At 41.3% G+C, this 13,842-nt stretch overlaps 1 long non-coding RNA gene across 1 annotated transcript in view; it reads left to right on the top strand.

Annotated features, from left to right (window-relative positions):
* Positions 1-2,864, top strand: part of LOC113903529 — a 46,001-nt gene extending 43,137 nt beyond the window's left edge. The window contains exon 3 of the long non-coding RNA XR_003514168.1: positions 2,663-2,864. This is a non-coding gene — a long non-coding RNA (uncharacterized LOC113903529). The remainder of the gene's footprint in view (positions 1-2,662) is intronic.
* Positions 2,865-13,842: the final 10,978 nt, after the last annotated feature.

The following is a 13,842-nucleotide window of genomic DNA, read 5'->3' as shown; positions in this document are numbered from 1 at the left end:
TTGGCACCTGCTGTTCCCCTCTACTTGATACATTCCCACATATGATCACAGGACTGTAATTTTTCAGGTGTTTGCTTAAACATTATCTTTCAGTGAAGACTTGCCTGTTGGTCTTATTTAAAATTCATGTCTCACTTCTATCACTGCCACCACTACCCTCCCTTTCCTGGCTCCCTGGTTTACTTTTCTCCATAGCACTTGTCACTTCCTAAGTGCTATCATTTTTGCTGATTTTTAATTTTTACCTGGCACTCGTCACTCCTGCTTTAGAAAGTAACTTCTATGAGGGCAGGACTTTCAGAAGACATGGGGATGCACAGGAACCCTCAGGGCTTTTGGCACTTCTCTGTTTGGAAATCAATACAGCAGTAATTCAAACAATCTCTCTTATCCACTTCACGTGGATTTCAGTGTAGTGTTTCCTCCACCATTTACACAGGGCTGCTTCTATCACAGCACTGTGATTTCTATAAGGGCAAGTGGTGAGTTGGTTTGTTTTTGTTTTTATGAATTTTTATTGGAATATAGTTTCTCTACAATATAGTGTTAAGTTGATTTTTGTTTGCTTTTTAAAATTGAAAAGTGACACTGTGTTTAAATAAGGGAAGAAATCACTGGATTCTTATCCATCAGGTCCTCATCTCTCTTTTTTTGGCCGCACTGAGCATCATGTAGGGTCTTAAGTTCCCTGACCAGGGATTGAATCTGTACCCCCTGCAGTAGAAGTGTAGAGCCTTAACCACCGGACCCCCAGGGTTCTTTATGTAATTTTACTTTATGCAATTTCTGCCTTCCTCTTCCCACCTAGAACATTCAACTCCTCCCAGCTACCCCTGAGACTCATTGGAACTCAGAGGGTGGTAAGAGGCCAGGAGAATAAGCCTTATAACTTCAGCATAAATCAGACTCTGCTCCCCAGCAATCCCACTTCCTTTACTGAGACTATTCCTTCATTCTTCCTGTATCATTAGATCTGTTTTTTTTTTTTTTTTACTGATTAGTATATAATGCACAGAAAGCACACAGATCATAAGTGAACAGCTCGATTGACTCCCACAAGTTGAACACACCTGCCCAACCAGCTTTCACTGTTAGGAAAAGACCGACTGTTACCCAGCAAGTCCCATCTGGATTGATTGCATTTTCAGCTGATGTAGGAGGTCAAGACAAAAGAACAAGCAGATGAACCATAGCATCATACATATTCACCTGAGTAACAGGATTGTGCCTTTTCAAAAATGACCTTCTTGGACTTTGCTGGTGGTCCATTGGTTAAGAACCCGACTTGCAATGAAAGGGAGTGTGAGTTTGGTCCCTGGTCAGATAACTGAGATCCCACCTGCCACAAGTAAGACCCAATGCAGTCCAGTAAATAAATAAATAATGAGCTTCCAAATGTGCCTAATACTTTTGAATTTCCATAATGAGTTCATCTAATGTCTGTGCAGATATTTGATATGTGATTCATCCCAGCATTTTAGCTTTTCTCTCTTTTAATTTTTTTTTTTTTGTATGTGGGAGCTAATTTTGAATCTGTGTGGCCAGTCTGTCTTCAGATGCTGTAAGTGGATGGCTCCCAGGAGGAGGACAGCAAGGCGCCGTCTGAATTTACTCTAAGATAACGACCCTCTCAAAATCTTGTCACCTCTTATTCTCAAGTAGCCTTTGCCTGGGATCTAGGCTCTCCCTGCAAGAAGCAAAGCAGACAATCATCTATGGCCCAGAAGCTCTGAGAAAGCCCCAAGCTCAAAATATCCCTTCCGAATTTGCTAGTTTCTCTGCCAATTTCTGACCTTTAGCCCTAGACTTCAATGTTGCCAAAGGCAAATACCCCTAGAAAGGCATCATTTGAGGTGTGATACTTTAGAAATTCAACAAGTTTTACATCCCTTCCTGATGTAATGCTCATCTGGGTTAGGTTAGAGAGAGTAAAGCTCTAAGGGAGAAAAAGAGTAATCAGGAGAAAGTGACATTTGTGAGAATTAGTATGGTTTAGTGGTGAAGAGATTAAGTGTGAAGACAGATGTGGATTCAGTCGTAGCTCTGCCAATGTACAAGCTGTGTGAGCCAAAGGCCACTGCCTTCAACTTGTCTAAGTCTTGGATTCATTACCTATGACACAGGAGCATCATTGTACTAGTGTGATGAGAGTCTGTAAAATGGGGATAATCACAGAAACAGTATGGTGAGGAACAAATAAAATAATACACTTGTAGGAGGCAGAATAGTGTTCCGCCAAAGATGCCCACACCCTAATCCCAGAAATCTGTGAATGTGTCACTGCATGTGTTGAAAGGGACTTTGCAGTTGGTCCCAGTTAAGGATCGTGAGATGGGGAGATGATGAAGGAGAATTAAGGTTGCGAGTCAGGGAAATTATTAAAATAACGAGATGATCTTGAATTATCTGTGTGTGTCCACGATAATCAGAAAGATCCTTAAAAGTAAAAAAGGGTGCATACTTCCCTGGTGGTCCAGTGGTTAAGGCCCCATGCTCCCAATGCAGGGGACACAGGTTTGATCCCTGGGTGAGGAACTAAGATCCTGCACACCACACAGCATGGCAACAAAAAGAATAAAAGAGGGAGACAGACAAGAAGGTCAAAGTGATGTGAAGTGTTGGGAAAAGCACCTAATCCACCATCTCTTTCTTTACAATGAAGGAAGGAGTAAGAGCCAAGTATTGCTGGCAGCCTCAAGAAGCTAGAAAAGGCAAGACCATGGATTCCCCCCAGAGTTTCCAGAAAGGAAAACAGCCCTGCTGACTCTTTGATTTTAGCCCTGTGAGAACTGTGTCAGCTTTCCAACCTTCATAATTGTAATATAATAAATGTATGCTGTTTAATAAATGTAAGATAATAAATGTGTGCTGTTTTAAAGCCACTGGATTTGTTGTATTTGTTATACCAGCTCTAGAAAACTCATGAACTGACAGAAAACTAATATAAGATGTAAAGATCCTAATGAAGGGCCAGGTGCACAAAGAATTATCAGTAAAACAAATACATGTTAGTCATACAGAGTAGACAGGGAAAAGAAAGACTGAATACTCTAAAATTTTCATATGTAGCAATTTTGTCCAGGGTTGACCCTGTGTATGTCATCAACAGCCTGTTCTGAAAATCACAATGAGATTCACAAAGTTGGTTTTAGAACCTAAAGGGATTCTTCCTCTTCTTTGTTTGAACCAGGGTTGTCATGTCTAAGTATATCCCCAATAGTCATTCTGTCTGAAAGCACTTAAAATACTGTGTTATTCCAAAATATGTGTATGTACATTTATATATTATATATATATTTATGTACACTAATATAAATGTCTGGAGCTGATGTGGCTCAGATGGTAAAACATCTGCCTGCAATGTAGGAGCCCCACATTGACTCCTTGGCTTGAGAAGATCCCCTGGAGAAGGGAATGGCTACCCACTCCAGTATTCTTGCTGTATATATTTATGTATATTTTATACACATTTATATATATTATATACACATGAGTTTGAGCAAGCTCCAGGAGTTGGTGATGGACAGGGAGGCCTGGTGTGCTGCAGTCCATGGGGTCGCAAAGAGTTGGACATGACAGAGCTGAACTGATATACACATTTATAATACATAAATGTATAAATATTGATATAAATATATGTATTATAATATAAATATATGTTATATAATAAATATACGAATATAAGTATGTTGTTGATTAGTTGCTCAGTCACATCCGACTCTTTGCCACCCCATGGGCTGTAGCCCACCAGGCTCCTCTGTCCATGGGATTTCCCAGACAAGAATACTGGAGTGGGTTGCTATTTCTTTCTCCAAATATAAGTATAAATATACATAAATATATAAATGTAAATATACATAAATCTATTATTGATAATTAAATATATGCATAAATACATTTCCATATATTTTTATATAAATGTGTGTATATATGTACATATATATGTATACACACAGACACACATATATGATTTATATTTGTAAAACGTAAACCTACTACTGGTCTATAATAATGCAGAAGGATATCTCCCACCTCACTGGTTAGCACTCTCCTAATGCAGATCCTATGACCTCACATGTTGATGATTTTAGCAGCCTCCCAACAAGCCTTCTGCACATCAATGGCTACTGCCTTCAAATCTACCCTCCACATTGTCTTTTTGAAGCTTTTTAATAATGAAGATCTGGTCCTCAGTGCTATATTTAAAATGGAAAACCAACAAGGATCTACTGTATAGCAAAAAATAATAATAATAATCTGGTCCTGTCCTACCCCCTGCCCCAGGCATTTAATGATTTCCCAGAACTTTTATAGGAGAAAGTTCTAAGATCATCAGCAATTTCAAAGGACTTTCCAGTCTGTTTCCAAGCCCCCTTCCTTTCTAGAAAGTTGAGGTTTCCCAGCCTGCCTTCTTGAGCTGTGCAGAGGCCTACCAGTGTGACTCCTCAGTCCCTAAGGATCTTTTTACCTTTGCCATCCTATTCCCTCCTCCTGGAATGTCTTTCTTTGATATCTTGGCAAGTCGAAGTTTCATCCACTATTATTTAAAAGCTTTACAGGACAGTCCAGATAGATGCATGTAGTCTCCCCTCTGAGATCACAGGGCATCTGCTGCCTTCTAGAATAGAGCTTTTATACCTGCCCTAACTTCTCTGTGAGCATATTCACCTTAGAGGGGCTGAAGGATGGGAGATGAGGGACATGGAACATTATGTATTGATGAATGACACACAGTATCCGAAGTGTGCCTTCCATGATGGTCCTAGTGTCACACACGACTATTTAGAGTTTAACTAGTCAAAATTAAATCTATTAAAACCCCTTCAGTCCTATAAGCCAAATTTCAACTATTCAATAGCCACATGTGGTTAGTGGCTATCATACTGAAAAGCAGGGACATAAAACATTTCCATCATCATAGAGAATCCTATTGGTCAGTGCTTATCTAAAACACAGTAAATGATCAATAAATATCTGAAGAGGAAAGAAAGAAAGAATGAAGGGAGAGAAATAAAGAATGAAGAAAAATAAAATTCCGAAGGATGCCGAGAAATGGTTCAAGACTTGGAAATAGAGAAAAATGATTACAGAGTATAGTTTCAAGGGCTGCAAGTTTGTAGTCAGGTTCAGGTGTGAGAGTTGGATCATAAAGAAGGCTGAGCACTGAAGAACTGATGGATGCTTTTGAACTGTGATGCTAGAGAAGACTCTTGAGAGTCCCTTGGACTGCAAGGAGATCCAACCTGTCCATCCTAAAGGAAATCAACCCTGAATGTTCATTGGAAGGACTGATACTGAAGCTGAAGCTCCAATACTTTGGCCACCTGATGAGAAGAGCTGACTCAAAGATTCAATGCAAAAGGAGAAGGGAGTGGCAGAGGATGGAATGGTTAGATAGCATCACTGACTCAATGGACAGGAATTTGAGCAAACTCTGGGAGATTGTGGAGGACAGGGAAGCCTGGCATGCTACAGTCTATAGGTTGCAAAGAGTTGAATACAACTTAGTGACTGAACAATAATAGTTTTATATCTCTTTAAGGGAAGATATTATCTTGCAGAAACTGATAACAGTACAAAGGATTCTTGCCCACAACAATGCAAATAATTTTGTTCCACTAGAGAAGCAATTCATTTCTATAATAAAAATATTAAAGGTAATCCCAAACATTAGATTTACTAGACCCGTAAGATATTAACCCATTTTGAATCTATTAATAAATTCTAGCATTCTAAACCGACTATCTGTAACTATCTGTTTATTAATATCTGTCAGTCTCTATGTACCTGTTTACCTGTCCATCTCTCCGTTCTTCCAACTGTCTTTTGAACTAGTATTACTGGTTCCTTCATTAATTACTGAGTTGGTTAAAATCTTGGACAGATGCTCATTTTTTATTTATGCATATGATGCACATTTTTAACATTTTAAAAACTTATATTTGAGAAATTTTAGAGGCTGCAGTGCAACACTCATATGGACTCACCTGGAAGCCTGGTGCAATGCATTGCTTGAAAAGTAAACCTCACAGGGTACATCAACCCAGACTGATCTTGTCTTGGCTCCCGGAGTGACTAACAAAAAGCAGTAGAACTTGAACTTTGCTGACTCTCGATTTCCGTAGGTTCTTTAATCCTCTCTACTCTTTGGGATTTTTTTGAGTATGCATATGTTTGGTTTTGGTGCTAGTTCATGCAAAGCCACTAAGTCATTTCCACTTGGTTGCAGCCATGATGAGGGATTTGGTTTTATGGTCTTTCTGGTGATTCTAACCAGATGGATGATGCAGAGGCATGCAAGTTATGTTTTCAGTGTTTTGAAAATTACACTCTGGCAGGGCACAGCAAATAACAGAAGGGAGCTCCTTTGCACGAGCTCCTTTTCAGATCCCGGTCCCTGTACAACTTGTGAAAGAAAATCAGAGTCTGACAGTAACGTGGTTAAAAAGAGATTTTATTCATGGGCGATTACACAAGGGGATGAGAGACCTCAGCATAGAACTGGGCTTAATTCTGAAGACAGCAAGGACAAATGGAGCTTTATAGCCAAGGAAGAGTGTGTGGGTTTGTGGATGGGAGCACACAGAGATGAAGCATCCCAGATAAAGGGAATTCTGGCTAAACTGACCTGACATTCTTGCTGTGGGCAAACCAAGGTGATCAGACATCACCTAGGGAGTGGTGGGGATGAGGAATTTAATCATATATCAAAGTGATCAGATATGGGGGGGTGGGAGAATTCTCTTACCTCGCCTAGCAAATTCTGGGTAAAACTGGGCAATGCGGAGAGTTCTGTTACCCTGAACAAAGATGAGAGTTTGGTGTAGCCTTTGGAAAGGAGAAAATAACTTGGCTAAATCTATAACCAAAGGTTGTTTAAGACAGTGAAAATTGACAAAATGACAGACAAAAGTAATATAAGGATGAAAATGTGCTTACAGTCCCCATGTGTAGAAAATGGTGTCATTCACAAAGGCAGGGGCTGACAAGTGGAAACCTCTGGAGTTTATTTTTGAGGTTGCATCATTAACAGGAAAGAAAAGCCTTTAAAAAGAGTCCCATGTGGTCAAGATAGAGGTTTGTGCTTTTATACATTACTTTGAAATGTTAACAGGGGAGAGAGAGGATAAGAAATAAAGTGAATGTAGCCAGGAGAAAGATTTCTCTGATAGTTGTAAAGAGAAGTATGAATAAATATAATAATGTCAGGGGAAATCTTTACCTCTACCCTCTTGCACTGAGTGCTTCAGGGCCTGCAAATTAAACTAACAAAAGACAGATTAGCAGGAGAAAAGGCACACAATTTTTATTCAGATTTATGTACATAACGGCCAAGTCAGTTCAGTCCTGTCCAATCCTGTTCAAAGCTATGGACTGTTGCCCACCAGGCTCCTCTGTCCATGAGAGTCTCCAGGCAAGAATACTGGAGTTGGTAGCCATTCCCTTCTCTGGGAGATCTTACCCACCCAGGGATCAGAACTGCGTCTCTTACGTCTCCTGTATCAGCAGGCAGGTTCTTTACCACTAGCACCACTTGGGAAGCCCATTTGCATAAGAGTTTATAGAAAAGTGAAATTCAAACCAATGGTAAGACTCAAGGTCTTTTGACAAAAGGGGGGAGCTGAGTTTCAACAAATGACAAATCATGGGGAAGTAACTAAGAAATATATATGGGAGAACTAACAGAAGATAGGGTTGTTAATTTTTTTTTTTTTTTTAGATAGGATTCTTTTTTAAATTTTTATTAATTTTTGGCTGTGCTGGGTCTTGTCGTTGCACAGGCTTTTCCCTAGTTGTGGCAAGTGAGGACTATTCTCTGGTTGTGGTGCACAGGCTTCTCACTGCTGTGGCTTCTCTTGTTGGTGCATAGACTCTAGAGCACATGGAGGGCTTAGTAGTCATGGCTCCCAGGCTCTACAGCACAGGCTTAATAGGTTGTGGTGCATGGACTTCGTTGCTCCACGGCATGTGGGATCTTCCTGGACACATGGGAAAGAATCCACGTCTCCTACATTGGCAGGTGGAGTCTTAACCACTAGACCACCAGGGAAGCCGAAGATAAGGGTCCTTTAGGGGAAGATTGGTTCGAGTGTCTCTAGTGATATGAATTGCTCTTTTCTTTCTGTTACAAAACAAGGTAGAAAAGGAGGGGGGACACCTTCTCACAGGGAAATTAATGTCCTCCATTTAGGCAGAGAAAGACAGGGCACAGAATCATCTTGCATCCATTGATTATGAATTGTCTTCCACGCAAAATAATCTTTATGCCAAAATATGGCATATTTGGGGAGGGCATATTTGGATTGCCTTCAGTGGCTTTCAAAAACTGTATTCAGTTTTGATGTGTAAAGATCAGCACAAATCGAAGGAAGCTCTTATTCATTCTTCATTCATTCATTCAATAAATTTTTATTGAGGGCTACTGGTATACCAGGCACTTGTCCAGGTTATAAAAATAGAGGGATAAGGCACACAGTTTTGCTCTTGAAAGCTTTCAGGCAAATGGCAGACAAATACAGAAGAAAATTCAGTGAAATACAATGCCATAGTTGCTATGCTATAAGTTCATGATACAAAAGGAATGCAATAGTATTAATTATTTTTTCTGAGCAACCCATATAACACAGTAGTGAACAACTATGATGGTAGCAGTTGTGTTCCATGGCTCCTGACAAGTTGTGAGTGCAATCTGAAATCAGTCGGTCTGTGACTCAGTAATGACTCCTGTCACATAGCAAAGTCAATGAGAATTCATCAGAAGGATTATTCAATAAACAGTTCATTTTGAGATGTTATTTAGGCTTAAAACACATGGCTAACAAAATGACAGTGACTATACTCATACCCAGTAATGTATCATTGTAAAAAAGGATATAAAATTTGGGACTGGGGGGACTCAATAGAATTTCCAATGGCACCATGGTAAAGAACCCACCTGCCAATACAGGAGACCTGGGTTCGAGGCCTAGGTTTGGAAGATCCCCTCGAGGAGGAAATGGCAACCTACTCCAGTATTTTTGCCTGGAAAACTCCATGGACAGAGGAGCCTGGCAGAACAGTCCTTGGTAATGCAAAGAGTCAGACAGTATTGAGCACGCACACCTCAACTGTCTGTTGCACTAACAGATATGTATTCTGAACACCTATGGAGATCAGCCCTGGGTGTTCTTTGGAAGGAATGATGCTAAAGCTCAAACTCCAGTACTTTGGCCACCTCATGTGAAGAGTTGACTCATTGGAAAAGACTCTGATGCTGGGAGGGATTGGGGGCAGGAGGAAAAGGGGATGACAGAGGATGAGATGGCTGGATGGCATCACCGACTCGATGGACGTGAGTCTGAGTGAACTCCAGGAGTTGGTGATGGACAGGGAGGCCTGGTGTGCTGTGATTCATGGGGTCGCAAAGAGTCGGACACGACTGAGTGACTGAACTGAACTGAACTGAATGTCTGACTTATTTCTAATCTAGTCTGAGAAGCCTTTGGATCTCAGACTAGGTTAGATTCAGTTTTGGACTGAATTTAGTGACATGTGCTCCTTGTGTGAAAATGCATTCGCCAGATTTGTTTAGTTATTTCTATGCCTCTGGTGAATATTTTCTTAGAAGTTATCCAATATCTTGCCTGCAAATTCTCACAAGAGTGCAGGTTTTTTGTTATAGACTTTTCTCAACTTGCTAAACAGATCTAAAATCTGCTCTTGTTTTCCTAACTGCTTGATATCTTTCTACATCCCTACTATAATCTGATCGCAAATCTCTCACAAATAAACCTGACTTTTCTTAAGCTGTCAATCACAGACAAGCTGTCTTTGAATAAATCGGTGTGCCCTGAGCAACACCGAAGGGCTACAGATTTCGAGGAAGTCAGCCTTGCTCTTTGAAGTAAACAGGGGTATTTTCCATTCTTTTTCAGAATACTTTGTGCCAGTAGAAAAATCAAACCTCTGTGTGACAATAATATAAATGTGTCGATCTTCCATCACAGTCTGACTCAACTACTGCTAAGGCCAGAAGATTCTTTTGTATGAAAATTCCTTCTGTGTCTTTGAACAGACTCAAATGTGTGTGGGCAATCAGGGTGGCTGTGCAGGTGGCCCTGTTAGGCGGTGACAGCCATAAATGGCCATGTCTTCTGAAAGCCAAGCTGCTTACTCCTGTGGGCAGAGAACAGAGCAGTTATTTGAAATCACTTTCCAAAACCTAATCTCTGACTCCATCTTTTCCTCTCTGTTCAAGGCTAGGTTCATTTCAGCTCAGACCATTTACAAAGGGATTTCCAGAATGAATTTGTCTGATATCATTTTTTTTCCCCTGGGTCTTTCTGTCAGGCTGCTCTGGACTTTTTTTTAACATTCGTCACTTTCCAACCTGTCCACAATTTTTCAGACAAGGAAACAGCTTCCTGTGTTACCATAGCTTCCAGTTCCAGTTAGCAGCAGAATTCAGAAGCGTGTCCAAGGCTTCTAATGGCAAATCCCACTTGACATGGGACTAAGTGGTCCTTCTAAAGAGTTTTGTTGAATCAGTTGTGTGCAGAAGCTTGTCTCCAAGAACAGAGTCTTGGTTGGGATCCTTGAAACCTAAACATGGATATATTATGTGGTTTCCACTTAGAAACACTATTGACATCTCTCTGTTTTTTTCCTCTAACAACAATGAAAATCCATTGATCCTTCCTCCCTTCCTTCTCTCAAAGTCCTCCCCCATCCACTTCCCTCCCCTCCCCATCTTTCAGCCCTTTCACCTTCTGCTCAGCTATTTCAGTTACTACTAAAGATGTGGTTTCCTATCTCACCCACCCATTTACACTCCACAGAGCCAGGAAGGAACTGTTACCAAGTCAGAGCTTACTCTGCTCACTGCAGGACAGGCCAGTAAGTCAGGAGACCAGGTGTTTTTTATTCAGAAAAACCAGCAGACGGAGAAGATGGCAGAAAATGTTTCAAAATAACCATCTTGTTGGGGTCTGGATAGATTCTTTTATAGAATTCTAGATTCTTTTATAGAATAGAGATGGGGAGGAGGTGAGGAGTTCGTAGGTCTTGCAAATATCTACCGGGATGGTCAGCTTCAGGAAGCTGATATGGTAATTTCTTTCTTGCAGCCTTTCACAGGTGGACAGGGTCAGGATATCTCCCTGACTAAAGGCATTTTGGTTTAGCATTCAGGCAAAGGGGCAGGGTTCCCCGAGGCAGGCCATTATGTATGGACCGTATCCTCTTAGTGAACAAAAGCAATAAGAAGCAAAGTTTAAATGGGGGAAAAAAAAGGAACCAATATGTAGTCAGATTTTGCTCTTCCCTATAACAAAATGGTCAAATCACATTGCCTCTCAGCCTCAGACATGGCTTCCCTTACCTAAAACTGTGGTCCACAGATCTGGAAGGGTTTGGTTACACCTCTCTGGGGCCTATTCATTTCTTGATAAACATTTTTAAAAAATTGTTTCCATTTCCGATGAAAAAGTATAAAGTTAAAATAAGAACTGACTCATCTGAGTGCTTATAACCAGTGTTGACAGGTGGACATGAGCATCCACATCAGTCTCTGTGTTTGCTCGTCCCCTGTAGAGCCATTTTTAAAGTGGTAATTTTTCTTAAACTTGTGCTTAGAGTTCCAAGAGACCTTGTTGTTATTGTTTCATCCAAGTCGTGTCCAGCTCTTTTGCAAACCCATGGACTGTAGCCCACCAGGCTCCTCTGTCCTATAGATTTTCCTGGAAAGAATACTGGAATGGGGTTGCCATTTCCTTCTCCAGGGGATCCAACCTGCATCTCCTGCATTGGCAGGCAGATTCTTTTACCACTGAGACATCTAGGAAGCTCCTAAGGACTTTGCTGCTGCTGCTAAGTTGCTTCAGTCTTGTCCAACTCTGTGCGACCCCATAGACGGCAGCCCACCAGGCTCCCCCGTCCCTGGGATTCTCTAGGAAAGAACACTGGAGGGAGTTGCCATTTCCTCTCTAATGCATGAAAGTGAAGTTGAAAGTGAAGTCGCTCAATCGTGTCCAACTCTTAGTGACCCCATGGAATGCAGCCTACCAGTCTCCTCCGTCCATGGGATTTTTCAGGCAGAGTACTGGAGTGGGGACCTTAGATTGAGTGAAATAGTGGAGCCAATTTTTTATCCATTATGCCATTTAGGCACAAAATGGTGATTTTCAAAATGGAGCCACATTTTATAGATATTCGAGGACTGAATATAATCTGCCTAGGGGTAGATGATGCTTTAGAACCATCTCCACTGTTCAGAGCTTTGATGGGTGTTAGTTAGATATGCGGCTGTGAAATAACCAGTGGGGCTATTTGCTTTATCCTATGAGTTGGATTTTCATTTCTCGAAGGGTTCCAGAAAGCTGCGAGTTGTCAAGAGCTTGCTCTGCATGCTGCAGATTCAGAGCTTTGTGAAATGTTTCCCCACACTCCCCCAGTCCTTCCTCCTACTCTTGTTATCTGTTCTCAGTCTGGTGACTAAGTTTTTCTGAATTAGAAGGTACACTCTTCAGCAGAACAGTCACCCTCCTCCGTTTTCTGGCTCCTCGTGGCTGCGCTTCAGCTCCGGATCACTTGTGTTTCTTCCCTCATTTCCTTCTGGGTTTAAGATAATCTGATGTGTCATTGTTCCTTCCCCAGGAGAGTACTAGCAACTGAGCTTATCAACTACAGGGTGAGACAGAATGCAAATAGAAATAAAGAGCACAATAAATGTATGCATTTGAATCACCCCCCCAAACCACCCACCACCCCAGTCTGTGAAGAAATTGTCTTCCACGAACTGGCCCTGATGTCAAAAAGTGGGGGACCGCTACACTAAAGGATAGGTTGATTCTTTAACTGGGATATCCATCTCAGGGGTATGTGTCATATACTTTCTCTCTGTTTTGCTGCCTCCCAGTTCTTCCCCTGTATCTGTCTCTGTTTCTTTCTTGCCCTCATGCACATGCTCCAGAGAAGTGTCAGATAAATCATGTAGATTACTTCTAACTCCTAATTTCTATCCTACAAACACCTGGAAAAAAATAAAAGCAATTATAAAACTTCAAACTCTCAAGTACTCTCCCATGGATCTTCACACACAGTGTCTGCTGGCACTTTTAAGAAACCCACCTCTGCCATTCAGGCAAAAGAGAACATTCCCTGGCACTCTGCAGCAGAGAGCTCCGTTTCACTCTGAAAACTCACTCATTTGTATTTTTCACCCAGGATTTCAGCCATGGGAGGAAGACAAACCACACTCACTCTGGTTTGAGTGAAAAATGTTGGTGGTACAGTTGACTTCACCTGGGCCAGGTGCCCACCCTGAAGTTAATCAACTGGGACCACGGAAAGGGGCATTTTGTCTCAGAGCAGTAGCTCCATGTGGACTCAGGGCAGGACAGGCAGGGATGGAAGGAGCCAGAGGCTACCAGGCAGGTCATCTCAGACATCTATTTCATCTATGTCCCTGTATATGAAAATCTCAACCATCTCAGGTGTCAAACATTATTATACCTAATTTACAAATAAGGAAAGATTCTTGGAGAAGTTAAGCCACACAGATGATAAATGATTGGTCCGATCAATTGCTGAGTCAAAGTTTATCCCATTCCTACTGTGACATGACACACAAAATATTTAATTGTAGATGAAATTGAGTTGCTTTAGTAAAATAAAAAAACATTCTTTTTTAAGATTTACTTATTTTGGCTTGTGCTAGGTTTTCATTGCTGAGGCAGGCTTCCTCTAGTTGCAGCAAGTGGGGGCTATTCTAGTTGTGGGACACGGGCCTCTCATATGCAGTGGCTTTCTCTTGTTACAAAGCACAGGCTCTAGGGCAGGCAGCTTCAGCAGTTGTGGCTCCTG

The sequence above is a fragment of the Bos indicus x Bos taurus genome, chromosome 13 (assembly GCF_003369695.1).
Source record: "Bos indicus x Bos taurus breed Angus x Brahman F1 hybrid chromosome 13, Bos_hybrid_MaternalHap_v2.0, whole genome shotgun sequence".
Taxonomy (NCBI): domain Eukaryota; kingdom Metazoa; phylum Chordata; class Mammalia; order Artiodactyla; family Bovidae; genus Bos; species Bos indicus x Bos taurus.
Note: the sequence above shows the minus strand (reverse complement) of the source record. Positions and strands in the feature narration are given on the sequence as shown.